This window comes from Phacochoerus africanus, chromosome 12 (genome assembly GCF_016906955.1).
Source record: "Phacochoerus africanus isolate WHEZ1 chromosome 12, ROS_Pafr_v1, whole genome shotgun sequence".
Classification (NCBI taxonomy): Eukaryota; Metazoa; Chordata; class Mammalia; order Artiodactyla; family Suidae; genus Phacochoerus; species Phacochoerus africanus.
Window position 1 is genome coordinate 55,790,988 of NC_062555.1, and position 14,005 is coordinate 55,804,992.

The following is a 14,005-nucleotide window of genomic DNA, read 5'->3' on the forward strand; positions in this document are numbered from 1 at the left end:
GCGGGCGCGGCCCTAAAAAGACAACAAGAAAACAATCTGTGAAATAAAATTCATAGAAGTCACTGTTCAGAGCATCATTGCAAAACACTCTAAACTGGGGGTCTTCAAACATTTTTGCTCACAGCTCGCCACCCACCAGAGAAAGAATTTTATAGAACTCTGCACTTTCTCACCTGTTTTAAAGATAGCATCCAAGATCTTTCAGCATAAGTTTAAATGGTTGCCAAGGACGTAGTTTCCAGCAGATTGTAAGTGTTAATATTTTAAAAGAAAAGTACACATCACTTTGAAATGTGTCTTGGTAGAATCTAAACATCTAGACAATTTGAAACTCATTTTCATCCACTTAAAATATTCATGAAAACTCTCTCTTATATAACACCTGGAAATGGTATGCTCTTTATTTGTATCTTTTCCATTTGCCACATAATTTTATCCTCGTGGAATTTATTTTTATCCTTAAGTCTTTAATTAACCACACTGTTAGGCTTCCCAGCAACAAAATAGGTTTACAAACTCTGCTGCTGGCTGGAATTTGGAAGGAGGATGGGAGATAGATTTATGGTCCAAAGGAGTGAAGCATCCCCAGGATTGGTTCAGTGTCATGCTCAGTGTGGGAGGAGCAAACCGCAGGATGCCCAGGACCTAGATCTTCCACTGGTTTATCCGCAGTGCCCAAGCCGCAGGGTCTTAATGGGGGGGAGCAGGAGGCAAGTAAAAATAGAAAGTGCTGTTATGGGGCAAAACTCTCTGTAAGACTTTGAGAACAAAGCAGCACCACCTTGGCCTAAAGGGTGAGTGTGGCCTGAAAGTGGGAAAAAAAGATCTGTCCTTACACTTCAGCGAGTCCATTTCTGAGCGTCATGGACACTGTGAGACTGTGATCCTGAGAAACAGCAGGCACATCAGCATTTGTAGCCTGACTCCTATAGTCGCTGCCACACAGAGGCTGGCGGAGCTCACACCAGAACTAGCCCTCGGGCAACATCTGTTGTGAGCAGCAGCCCCGTTGGCAGGCCCACGATGATGGCCCTGGCTGGGCAGACACACCCTGACATCAGGCACAGCACCCCCAGAGTAGCAGTATCTCGGGTGGTTGCCATGGTTTCAGTGGCAGCTGACGAGAGCAGCCTTGGCCAAGTACCAGTTCTTCTGCTCAGTTGGGAGCTTTACTGCAAACTCCAGGGAGACATCCCCCAGAAGGAGCCCAAGTGGTCACAAGTGGCCAACACAGGAAAGACGTATTTGCAAACCCATGTGAAATACCAACTGGGCACCCCTCCCAAACTTGGTATCAACTTGCAAGGGTCCCAGTGCTGCTGCCCTGGCAGAGGGAAGCCAGAACCAAGAAGCCTCGCTTTTCACTCAACACAGCCCTGTTTTGGCCTCAGACCTTTGTGGGCTGGGCAAACGAGGTCCGACAGAATCTCTCCAAAACTTGCAACAGACCAGCCCATCATTATGAGATAAATAGTGGCTGGAAAATAGGAGATTCAAAACTGAAAGTGCCAGGATGGCATCAGAGCTTAACTCAAAGTGCCCTCCAGGCTATGAGGCCTGCCTTTGCCTATTCTGTCCAACATCAACTGGGAATTTTCCGATATGGGAGATGACCTGATCTAATTAAGGGGAAATGGTATTACTGTAGGTCAAATCAGCGCAAAGTAAGTCAAGAAAAGCAGAAGCTAGCCTGTCAAGGCCTCCCTTCCAATGCTTACACAAGAGGAGAAGTAAAGGGGTATTTGCTGATAATCAGCTAGAACTAGAGAGTTCCTGCCTAGAAAATGTTGGCCACTAAATAACCATGACCTTAACCGAAGGGCACTGAGCTGAGTTTAGTCGTACTTGCAGAGAGTCTGAAGTTCTCTGAATGAGAAGATGTGCCAAGTATTTCACTGAGGCATGAAATCCCCATCCTCTCTCCGCAGCATAGAGGGAGGCAGGCAGGAAGAGAGCCTGGGCTCGGGGGGAAGCTTCACGCTCAAAGACTGAGGCCCTACCTCCAGCAAGTCACCAAATACTCACAACCAGTGGGCAGCAGAGCCAGCCTGGCCAAGGACCTGTTCTGCAAAGAACTTACTGTATCCACTTGCAGGCTCCCTTTGGGTTTTTTTTTTTTTTTTTCTTCCAAGAAGCTGAGAAAAATGTGGACTGTGACAGCTCTGGGCTGGGAAAGCATTCTGGCTCCAGAAGACAAGTTAGCATGTGGACACCTTCCTGGAGGCCCCCAGACCCTGACCCACGTCGGCATGTATCTCCCTAAACCCCACTTAGCCTGGATGAGTGCGGCTTGAGTTGCTGTTGAACATCAAAGCCAAATCCTTCCCGCTCTGAGTGTCAACAAGTTTGGCAGACTTTTGTCCACCATCCATTACTTGGGTTAGTTCTATACTACTTATCTAGTTGTTGGGTTTCTTTGGCAAAATTCTAAACTCTTTTCTCTTTTTCTTTTTCTCATTCTTCTTCCTTTTTTTTTTTTTTTTTTTTTTGGCTGTGCCTGAGGCATGTGGATGTTCACAGCAGTGACAACACTGGACCTTTAACCTACTGAGCCACCAGGGAACTCCTCTTTTTCTTCTTTATATCTCCTGTTACAGCAAAGGGAAAAGACAGACCCTAATAAATAGTGAAATTGTTTGAATACATGTGATTCAACTGCCAGAGGCAACAGCCATCATCGAGGTAACTTGGGCTAGCCCTGAAAACCCAGGCTCTGCAGATCCTTTAGGGGAATGTCCCACAGGATAATTACCAGGGCCTGTGTGTCCTGGTGTTGCCAGGACAGAGCCTGTCTTGCAGGAGGAATCCGGGAGCTGTGTTTTGGGATTAATCGTCATGTGTGGTAGAAAAAGGAGAGGAGAATGGGAGGAAAGGGGGTTCTGTGATCTGCAAAATAACTTTGTATGTGCCTGCTTCCTCATCTGCTCCACATTGCAACACTGAGAAGTGTTTATTTTACAGATGAAGAAACCAGAGCTTATAAAGCTGTGAGAAGTGTACCCGGGTAAAATTGGATCTTGGATCTGACAGACTGCATCCTGGGTGCTTTCTAACACAGGGCAATCCTCCCAAGGGAGGGGAGTCAAGGTGAGTGTATCTTCAGCTCTGTTCGGGTCGCTGGCCTCTGGCTCCTGTGGGCAGGTCTCTCCCCACCTGCTGGCCGCTCGCCTCCCCGCAGCCGTGGGCAAGGGTTCAGTGCTACGGAGAAGCCACAGCAAAGACTCTTATTTCTCACAGAAGCTTCCCATCCAAATCTGGAGGTAGTCATGGCCTTCCAAACATACTGCATCTATTTATAGAAAAAAGAATCAGATAAGGAAGGGGATTTCCTGAAGAGAAGGAAAAAGGAAATCTAGGGGGGTCACATGGGCACATGAGGAGTCCCCTTAACCCACTCTCCGCATGTGTGGAATCCTGGCTGCATCAGGCAAATGCCAACTTTCGCCTTGGAGGTGTTGACAACAATTGATACAGAAAAGGCCTGAGGTGGGTCAACAAACAGGAGTCTCTTTATGTCATTTGAGGCTTGCTTGCTAAGGAATTAGCACCACATCAACAGCAGAGACTCCAAACCATTAGGTTCTGTTTTTCCTCTAATGAGTTTCTTTAAAACCCAAGAAACAATCCCAGCATCCTGTTATTTGAAATAACAACTGCAGTAATCATAGCAATTTAAGTACAATTATATGGTACCTAAAATGTGAGACATTATTTTAATTTTATTCTTGTAATTACCTATGAGCTGGTTACTATTGTATCCCCATTTTGCAGGTGAGGAAATTGAGGCATGAGAGATTAAATATCTTGCCCAGGTCACAGGGCTAATGAGTGGCAGAGCCAGGACTCAAACCTAGGCAGTTTGGCCCCCGTGTGGGCACATAACAATTCTAGGAGAGATATACCACAGTTGTCCCTTGGTATCCATGGAAACTGGTTTCAGGACACAATCCCCCTCACTTCAGAAACCAAAATTCATAGATGTTCAAATCCCTCATAAAAAATGGCTTAGTATTTGCGTCTAACCTACACACATCCTCCCATATACTTTAAATCATCTCTAGGTTACTTGTCAGATCTAATACAATGTAAATAGTTATAAATACAATATAAATGCTATGTAAATAGTTGACAGTGTGCAGCAAATATTTGGTTTTTGGAATTTTTTTGCCGAATATTTTTGACCTGCGATTAGTTTAATCCATGAATGCAGGACCTGTAGATACAGAGGGGTTGATTGTTCTCTGAATTTGAAGGATATTCATTATAAAAAGAAAATCAAATGCATCATCATAAATACAGCACAGCTGTGGTGGCATCAAGCTGCGAGCATCTTTCTTCTTGCCTTTGCTGAAATTGTGGGGCGGGGGAGGAATTTAGTGCCCTTAAGATGAAGTAACATCTGGTCCCTTGAGTGAACTGCTCTCATAATCTCTATATTTAGGTCAGATCTGTAGACTGGCACACAAAATGACTCCTGGTTCCATATTCATCGTTCAGTCCAAGTATGTGAGACAGTAGATCCTTAATTGTTGGCAACCAAGGAAGGGTTAATGAAGATAGCAATAGATAAGACTTTAGGTAAGAGGAAAAGGCTAAATTAACTGCTGTCATCTATATCACTTGATGCCTGGAGGCAAGGAGTTGCTAAAGAAGAAAGAAACAGTATATTCCTAATTTCTCTGTTCTGTTCAGAAACATTTTCCCAGTGAATCCTTCCACAGCAAACTGTGGCCACTTTTGCTTTGAAGACTCACTCTAAGAGTGCTTTAGGAGTTCCTGCTGTGTCGCAACAGTATCAGCAGTGTCTTAGGAGCTCTGGGACTCACGTTTAATCCACGGCCCCGTGCAACGGGTTAAGGATCTGGTGTTGCCACAGCTGCGTCTGAGGTCACTACTCCAGCTCGGATCTGATCCCTGGCCCGGGAACTCCATATGCCACAGGGCAGCCAAAACAGAAAAAGAAAAAAAAAAAGCTCTTTAGGTTTCTGGTGAAATATGGTGGGTTTAACACAGACCTAATAGATCTAATAAAATGTCAGTCACCTCTTGGGGTAAACCATGATGGAAGATTATCCAAGAAAAGAAATGTTTGTATATATATGACTGGAATGTATATGTATGACCGGGTCATTTTGTTGTATAGCAGAAATTGGCACAACAATGTAAATCAGCTATACTTTAATAAAAAATAAATGAATATAAAAATAAATACATTTCCTTATCTTTGTAGAGCAAAAAAAAAAAATGTCAATCATAAAACATCAGGCATATATATATGTCAAAAATCCCAAAGACTGGATTTCCTGTTGTGACTCAGAGGAAATGAATCTGACTAGTACTCATGAGGATGTAGGTTCGATCTCTGGCCTCGCTCAGTGAGTTAAGGATCTGGCGTTGCTGTTAGCTATGACATAGGTCGAAGATGTGGCTTGGATCCCACATTGTTGTGGATGTGGTGTAGGCCAGCAACCGTAGCTCTGACTCAACCTCTAGCCTGAGAACCTCCATGTGCCGTGGGTGCAGCCCTAAAAAAAAAAAAAAGACAAAAAAAACCTCCCAAAGATCAAATGAATGATATGTTAACATTTCTTTAGATTAAAAAAAATCAATACATGGATAAGATATTATGCAGAATGGAAAGCCAGCCACATAAACACCTGCAAGAATAAACGACAAAGAACAGAGTCAGTTTGCACCCCATCTCCAAAAATCCCTAGAAAGTCTCAAAGTAATAGAAAAGGTTGGTGAGGCATGGACCCAAAAATGTGGATGAAAGACTGCACACACAGTACGGCTGCTCTCCTTTTCTCTGTAGAGCCAGACAAACTACCCACCCCCCACCCCCAACGTAGACACAGGAAACAAGAAATAATTTTCAAGCTGAGTCTCTTGATTTAAAAAGGCATGTTCAGCACCTCCCTCCAAAGACCCGGACCAGAAACGCTACCAGGAAATTTCTGAATGTCAAAAACAAAAAGATTCTAAAAATTTCTAGAGAGGAAAAATAAAAGCGTTCCCATGAAAACCATCAGGAATCAAAATAGCACTGAACTTCTTCATAAGGACAGTGGAAGCTATGGGTCAATGAATCATTAACTTCAAAAAATATGAGTTTTTTTTCTGATTTAAGAGTTCTATATACAGGCAAATTGTTTTTATGGTATATTTTTAAAAATTTTTATTGGCGTATAGTTGACTTACAATGTTGTGTTAGTTTCAGGTGTACAGCCAAGTGAATCAGTTGTACATATACAGATATCCATTCTTTTTCCCATGTAGATTATTACAGAACATTGAGTGGGTTTCCCTGTGCTATACAGTAGGTCCTTGTTAATTATCTATTTTATATACAGCAGTGTGTATATGTCATGCCCATCCTCAGCCAAAGTATTAACCAAGTGTGAAGATAGAATAAAAGATCTTTTTAGATATTGAAATCCTCAAATGTTTTGCCTTTCGTGTGCTCTTTTCTCAGAAAAAAATACTGAATAATGTTTTCCAGAAAAGTGCGAGAGAAAAGCAAGAAACAGAAATGATAGGAACCAACGACAGCTGGACCGGACGCCTAGAAAGCTACTGATCCCGGTCGGAATATGAGGAGAGAAGGCCCCAGGGAAAAGATCTGGATAAATAACCACAACAAAAATACTCGATTGCGTGGAAAGTAGCATCAAGAGGCATGGTACAGCGCTATTAGAATATTTAGAATTAATGATTGTACAAATTTTTTCAAAAATGAGAGTCAATTAATAACTCCAGGAACATTTTAAGAATTTGATTAAGAAGGGATGCTCTTTTATGTAGCCCCAGAAGGACATTTGCATAATTATAATAATGTAAACTCTAAATATCTATTTACTCAAAAACATAAATAGGAAGGTATAACTCAGAAACGAACTGCGATACAAATTAGGAAGAATGGGACTCACCATTAGATTTCTAAAACTGTTCAGAAGTTCCATGAAAAAAATTGAAATTAATTAACCTTAATTTATGTGCCATTCCAGGCATGCAGGATGGCAGACGCCACGTTTTTATGTTTGTTAAGCCTTGCAGAGATTGCTATACAGAGTGAAACAATAAGCCAAAATGCACAAAAAATGAGAAAAATGCACAAAAAAAGTTCAAAGGAGAGAAAGGTAACCAGCAGTTTTTACTTGGCTTAATCGCTGAAATAGTCACATAAACAGTTTACAAGCGATTTCAAGAGACAGTTCAAGCAATTTGGAGAGTTTAATCTCATTCCATTCTGTGTATAGAAAAGCAGCATAATATACATATACATACCAATGCATATATATTTATAGTAAGCTATATGTGTGTGTTTATATATGTGTGTATATTTTATTTTTTATTTTTTTATTTTTATTTTTTTTTGTCTTTTTGCCATTTCCTGGGCTGCTCCCATGGCATGTGGAGATTCCCAGGCTGGGGGTCCAATCGGAGCTGTAGCCACTGGCCCACACCACAGCTCACGGCAACGCCGGATCGTCAACCCACTGAGCAAGGGCAGGGACCGAACCCGCAACCCCATGGTTCCTAGTCGGCTTTGTTAACCACTGCGCCACAACGGGAACTCCTATGTGTGTATATTTTACATGTGTTCCAAAATGTTAGCAGCAGTGGGCATTATGGTGTTGATATCGGTATTGACAATGATCTTGGATTTCAGCTATGTGCTATTATTGTTATAGTTAGAAAAACATAGTTCGAAAATGAGTTCTTTTTATAAAGACTGTTTTCTGTTTACTTTCTTTTGCATGTATAAAAGTATAATATTTAGAATTGGAAGAAACAGGAGACTGAATTGAGATGGTGAACTGAGCACAGATGCCTAAAATGACAGAAAAGAGATGACATGTTTAAAATAACAAGCCCACAACATAACTGGAAAACTACAAGAGATATTCTCAGAGGACTGGAAATAAGCAGGGATTCCTAAGTAAGAGAAGGCAGGCAGGACTGGGGTAACAGAGGAAGCTGTTTTTAGAAAAGCAAAAGGCTGTTGTAGAAGGAAGAAATCATCCTAGAATGCTCCAAGCCTCCAACCCCAAGCTTGGAAGAGGGGAGCCCAGAGGTTAATGTATGGGTGACGGGTTACAGACATACAGCAGGGGTGAGCTAGGACAAGCTCTGACCCCTCCTAGCCAAAGAGAGATTTCTGCCTTTAGGCAGGAGCAATGAATGAGAGCTTTGGAAACATCCAGAAAGAATGGGGAATCCCCATACCCAAAACACTAAGTATTGGCACACCCCACTGACAGTATATCCCATTCCTGCTGGAGAATACTAGGGAGCGGAGCAAGACCTCATAGACAGGCTCACAGCTAAGAACTGTCAATCATTTGAGAAGAACCAGTATCCTGAACAGTGGTACCAAACTCAGTTAAGTGGCAGTATTTCCTCGGAGGACCTGGGGTAACGATATGAGGGATAACATCCCTGAAACTGACAGCACTTTTTTTTCCAAAGAGATTCTTTTTTATTATTATTTTATTTTATTTTATTTTATTTTATCTTTTTAGGGCCCCACCCACAGTATATGTAAGTTCCCAGGCTAGAGGTTGAATCTGAGATGCAGCTGATGGCCTATACCACAGCCACCACAACACCAGATCCTTTACCCACCGAGTAGGGCCAGGGATGGAACCCACATCCTCATGGATACTAGTCGGCTTCATACCACTGACCCACGACGGGAACTCCAACAGCACTTTTTTTTTTTTTTTTAAAGGAAATTAGGAGTTTCCATTGTGCTACAGCAGAAACGAATCCTACTAGGAACCATGAGATTGAGGGTTTGATCCCTGGCCTCTCTCAGTGGGTTCAGGATCCAGCGTTGCCGTGAGCTGTGGTGTAGGCCAGGGGCTACAGCTCCAACTGGACCCCTAGCCTGGGAACCCCCATATGCCACAGGTGCAGCTCTAAAAAGATGAAAAGGCCAAAAGAAGACAAAAACAAAAAACTTGAGCAGTTGTCTCTTACACTGCATCTTGTCTCCTTGCTCTTAAACCCCCTGGTCCTGGCTCTTCCTCTGGAGCAAAACTAAGTTAGCTTCCTCTTCTGCAAGAAAGCCTTTCAAACATTTACAAGCATTTATTCTGTCTCTCTCTTTAGTCTTCTTGTCGCCAAGCTAAACAGTCAGTTCAACTGTTTTTATCTGACAGCTTCCAGACTCTATGCTTCTGCTCTTTCTAGATTATTCTCAATACCTAGGATAGAGGTTACTTAAATCAGGCCTGGAATTGCACATGATATTTCAGATGTGGCCTAATTTTCCCACCGCGATATTATTACTTCCTCTGGCTACTCAGCTACTATTAATAACATCTACGCTGACATGAGTGTGGTGCTTTCCTTGAAGAATTCCAGGAAATGAGTAAGTAGATCTGTTTCTCTAATGTTTACTATTAGGTTCATTTCTCTAGTACATATTTATCAACCACAACTTGTGTTCCAGAGACTGTCCTAGATGCTCTTGTGGTTTCAAAGATGAATGCTGTGTAGCTGCTGCCCTCAGGAAGCTTATAGTTTAGAAAGAAACTTAACTTTTTCTTTTTTTTTTTTTTTGGCCTGCCCAGAGAACGTGGAAATTCCCAAACCAGGGATCAAACCTTCACCACAGCAGTGACCCAAGCCACAGCAGCAACAATGCCATGTCCTTAACCCACTGAGCCACCAGGGAACTCTGTAGAAGGAAACTTAAGATACATGTATAAATGGTTATGTAGGCCTGTTAATTAACCGAGAGCATATTTGGCTCTAGTCTAGACTGAGCCTGAAATGAAGGGCTGCTACCCCCCTCCTTGCCAATCTGGCATTTTTCACAGAAACTCATTATGAAGGAAGCTGTTTGCCCAGCATTCTGTCCTCCGTTCCCAGGAGAGGGCCTCACCCTCAGAGTTTTCAAGTCAGTACACAAGCCTACAGACCCGAAGAAACTAAAGCGTTAGTGTCATAAAAAGCAGTCTATTAATTTATTTTGACAAGGGTTGTTTAATCTGAATTATTTATGATGCTTCATAGTCCATGGGAGACTGCCCACAATCCCTGCAATAGGAGGCCATCGGCAGAGTAACCTGAGACCTTGGCTTACCTCTCAATTATCAAATCCTTCTTACGAGGAAGGGTGAGCCTTTTCAAGAAAGAAGAGTTATTCATTAATTCAATAAATATTTATTGCTATGGATGTGACAGTTACATCCTAATAATAGGATTACGGGGAGTTCTTGTTGTGGTTCAGCACTAACAAACCCAACTAGTATCCACAAGGGTGAATCCCTGGCCTTGCTCAGTGGGTTAAGGATCTGGCGTTGCTGTGAGCTATGATGTAGGTCAAAGACGCAACTCAGATCCCATGGTGCTTTGGCTGTGGTGTAGGCCGGCAGCTGCAGGTCCGATTCAAACCCTAGCCTGGGAACTTCCATTTGCCACAGGTGCAGCCCTAAAAAGATAAATAATAATGATAATATGGTTATGGTAATAAATGAGTCTATGTTTGAGTGAAAGTCCACTAGTTATAGGTTTATAAACATTCTGCTTTTATATAAAGACTATTTCACCTCAATCTTACAGACCCTGAAATGATCTCCTAGGTATTCAGGAGGCCACTAAAGGCATCTTACAGGCTAAATGATGTCCCCTCCCATCAAATTCATATGGTGGAATCCTCACTCCCAGTATCTCAGAGTATATTTAGAGATAAGGTCTTTAAGGAGATAATTAAGGTCAAATGAGGTCATTAAGGTGGGCTTAATCCAATATGACTACTGGTGTCCTTATAAGAAGAAGAGATTAGGACACAGACACACACACACACACACACACACACACAGAAGACCATGTGAGCACACAGGGAGGAGATGGCTGCCTCTGAGCCAAGGAGAGAGACCTCCACAGAATCTAACCCTTCTCACACCTTGATCTTAGACTTCTAGTCTCCTAGAATTATGAAAAATTAGCTTTCCATTGCTTAAGCCACCCAGTCTGTGATATGTTGTTATGGCAGCCCTAGCAGTGATTCACCCCTTCATTGTCCGGCTCACTTCTCTGATCCCTTAATAATCCATCCCCTTCTGAGACATCATATCCAAGACATCAGGACCGAACTGCTTGGATTCACAAAGGCGCTGAAGGAACACACAGCTCATAAGTCATCCAGCAACACCATGTGCTTAGGAAGAGAAAAACACAGTGTGTGTGTGGGGGGGGGGGATGTACCACGCCGCAGCTCAGCAAGCTGCGGTGCTCCTGAAACAGCAGATTTGTTATTACTCACATTTCCTCCCGGAGAAGGACTCTTCCAGCTTAGGAAGGCTTCCCGGACCTGGCAAGGCTGCACACATGGCCCATCAGCCAAGCATCCACTCACCACGGTTGCAAGTAGTTCACCGAGACTGGGCCATCTCTAAGGAGGGACCTCACTTCGATTAGCATTTATGCCAACATGAAAATTCCCCAAGTTTCATCCCCAAAGAAGGGTGCCATTTCCAGCAGCCAGAGAATGTAGGTGGTTGGCTCCTGAGTTTCGCTCTCCTAAAACAGCCGCCTTGTGTTTCTTCTGCCTTCACAAGCTCCTCCAACACACCCTGCAGGAGCCATGTGGCCATCCCACCCACTCGGCCTGGCTGAGCCAGCATTCGCTTTGCTTCTTCTGGGAACATTACAGCCTCTAGGCCGACTTGCCTGGAGCCTGAGTCTTTGGCTCGAGCATGATTCTGGTGCTATGGATTCTACACGTCGCCCCAATTTTCTTGCCAGGATATGGACCTGTTTTCTTAGCTTTTTCCTGAATTCTTTTTTTTTTTTTTTTTTTGCTTTTTGGGGCCACACCTGTGACACATGGAAGTTCCCAGGCTAGGGGTTGAATTTGAGAGGCAGCTGCCAGTCTAGACCACAGCCACAGCAATGTGGGATAGGAGCTGTGTCTGCAACCTATGCCACAGCTCATGGCAACACCAGATCCTTTAACCCACAGAGTGAGGCCAGGGATCAAATCTGCAGCCTCATGGATACTACTCGGGTTCATGACCCGCTGAGGCCCAACCGGTGTTCCCTTCCCTAAATTCTTGAGCCCTGTGCCCTGTGTGCTTCCTCACCTGTTCCAGCCCCTCTGCTCCAGGTGTGTTCACGGCTGCTCTCCTGACACGTGGTTATTAGCTTCTCATCTTCTCACATGGATGGTGCCTGGGACTGAAGGCCTTCTCCGTTCTCACCTTGTAGAAGGAATCTTTGTACTCAACTCGATGGCCAAATGACTTTGAAATTTATTGAAAGTCAAGCAAAAGATTCCTCATGAATGCTGTCTTTCCACAGTATTAGGAAGGTCTGATAGCAGACCTCAGATTCCAGGCTACCCTCACACTGGAGTATGTGTTAGAGGCATCAGAAAACATCCACAAAATATCAACTAAGACAGGAGTTCTCCTGTGGCACCGTATGTTATGGATCTGGTGTCATCACTGCAGCGGCTTCGGTCACTGCAGCATAAACGGAAGGGGCATGGTTTCGATCCCTGGCCAGGGAACTTCCACATGCATTTTGGCACAGCCCAAAATATATATAATATATATATAAATATATATTATAATGATATAATATATATTATAATATATATATTAAGTGTTGAAGTCAACACTCATCTAAACCCCTCTCCAGCTCTTAGATTAGATGATAAGTAAGGTTTGCTTCTGTCATTTTTGTCCTCATTTCCTCCTTCTTCTTTGAGCTGATCACATACATGCCGTGTCACCTAGAGTTCTGGGCTGCCTTTCTTCGCCCTTCCATTTCTCCACACTTCAGGGTTTTTTTGTTTTTTGTTTTTTGTTTTTTTTTTTAATGAGAGTTGCAATGTTTATTTCAGTTTCTCTCTTATTTTTTTTCCTATGTTCTTTTTTGCCATACCTGCTGCCACAGTAGCCATCAGAGCCACAGCAGTGAAAATGCAGGAGCCTTTACCTACTTAGGCCGTCAGAGAACGCCCACTTTAGTAATTTTTTTAATGATGGAAAAATAGTTGATTTACAATGTGTGAGTTTCAGCGTTTCTGCCTGTTCAAAACTAGAGGCTTGCGTATGCAGAGCTGTTGATGCCCAAGGCTGTGTGTTGTACGGCTGCTGCAGCCACAGAGAAACACTAATTGCCATGCTGATAAGCCGAGAAAGAAAAAAATGCCTCAGGGACAATGCCAGACCCATTTAAGAAGAGAATCCTTAAAGCGCATCTCCAGAAACTTCAGCCTTTTAAATAAAACCATCTTTTTCTCTCCCCCCAGTTTTTTACTTCCTTTGCCTTCATCTTGTTCTCTTAGACAGTTACTAGAATGGACCCTTCCCGGACCTGAACAAGGCATATCAAGCTAAAAACCAACAACAACAGAGCCCAGAATCAAGGTCTCTGCTGTTGTCAAGTTCAGGATTAGTTGGAAAGGCGCTGCCTTTCTGGTCTTGTCTCCCTATCATGAAACGCCATTTTCCCAAGACATTCTTGTAATCCATCCCCATTCACCAATCAGAAGGCCCAGTGGGGTGATACTTAATTCATGTCTGTCAATCACAGCACAAAGAAAAGGCCTTCAGCTGGCCACCGAGAGAATCCTCTGCGCTGGAACAAAGAGTCCGTGGGGATCTGTGGTCCCAGCCTCCCCTGTGCTCAGGGGCGGGCCAGGCATCGCTGCTGGCCCTCGTGTGGTTTCAGAATAATTGTAGCTTTGGAAGCAACAAAGCAGATTAAAGAGATTAAATCCACAGTGCATCGCCTTCGACGTAGTCAGGGGAGAGTGAGATTGGGACTTTCATGTTTTAGCTCTTCAATCGCAGATCAGCATGTCCTTGGCCTGGGACCTCAGCATCACATCCAAATATTTGAATTTTAGAGTAACTGCTGTCACCTAGCCCTCTGGACTAGTGGTTGTCTTAGGTCCGTAATTTTTACACTGACGTTTCAGCAAAACAAAGCAGCTGAGATACGAATCTAGGGTATGAAAATTGAAAAAGCTTCACTTCCC

At 43.3% G+C, this 14,005-nt stretch overlaps 1 long non-coding RNA gene across 1 annotated transcript; it reads left to right on the plus strand.

Annotated features, from left to right (window-relative positions):
• Window positions 1-298: 298 nt before the first annotated feature.
• LOC125112690 (uncharacterized) lies at window positions 299-6,781 on the plus strand. Its single transcript, XR_007131228.1, has 3 exons — window positions 299-2,379; window positions 2,962-3,087; window positions 6,476-6,781. It is a non-coding gene; the product is annotated as an uncharacterized LOC125112690 (long non-coding RNA).
• The last annotated feature ends 7,224 nt before the right edge of the window (window positions 6,782-14,005 follow it).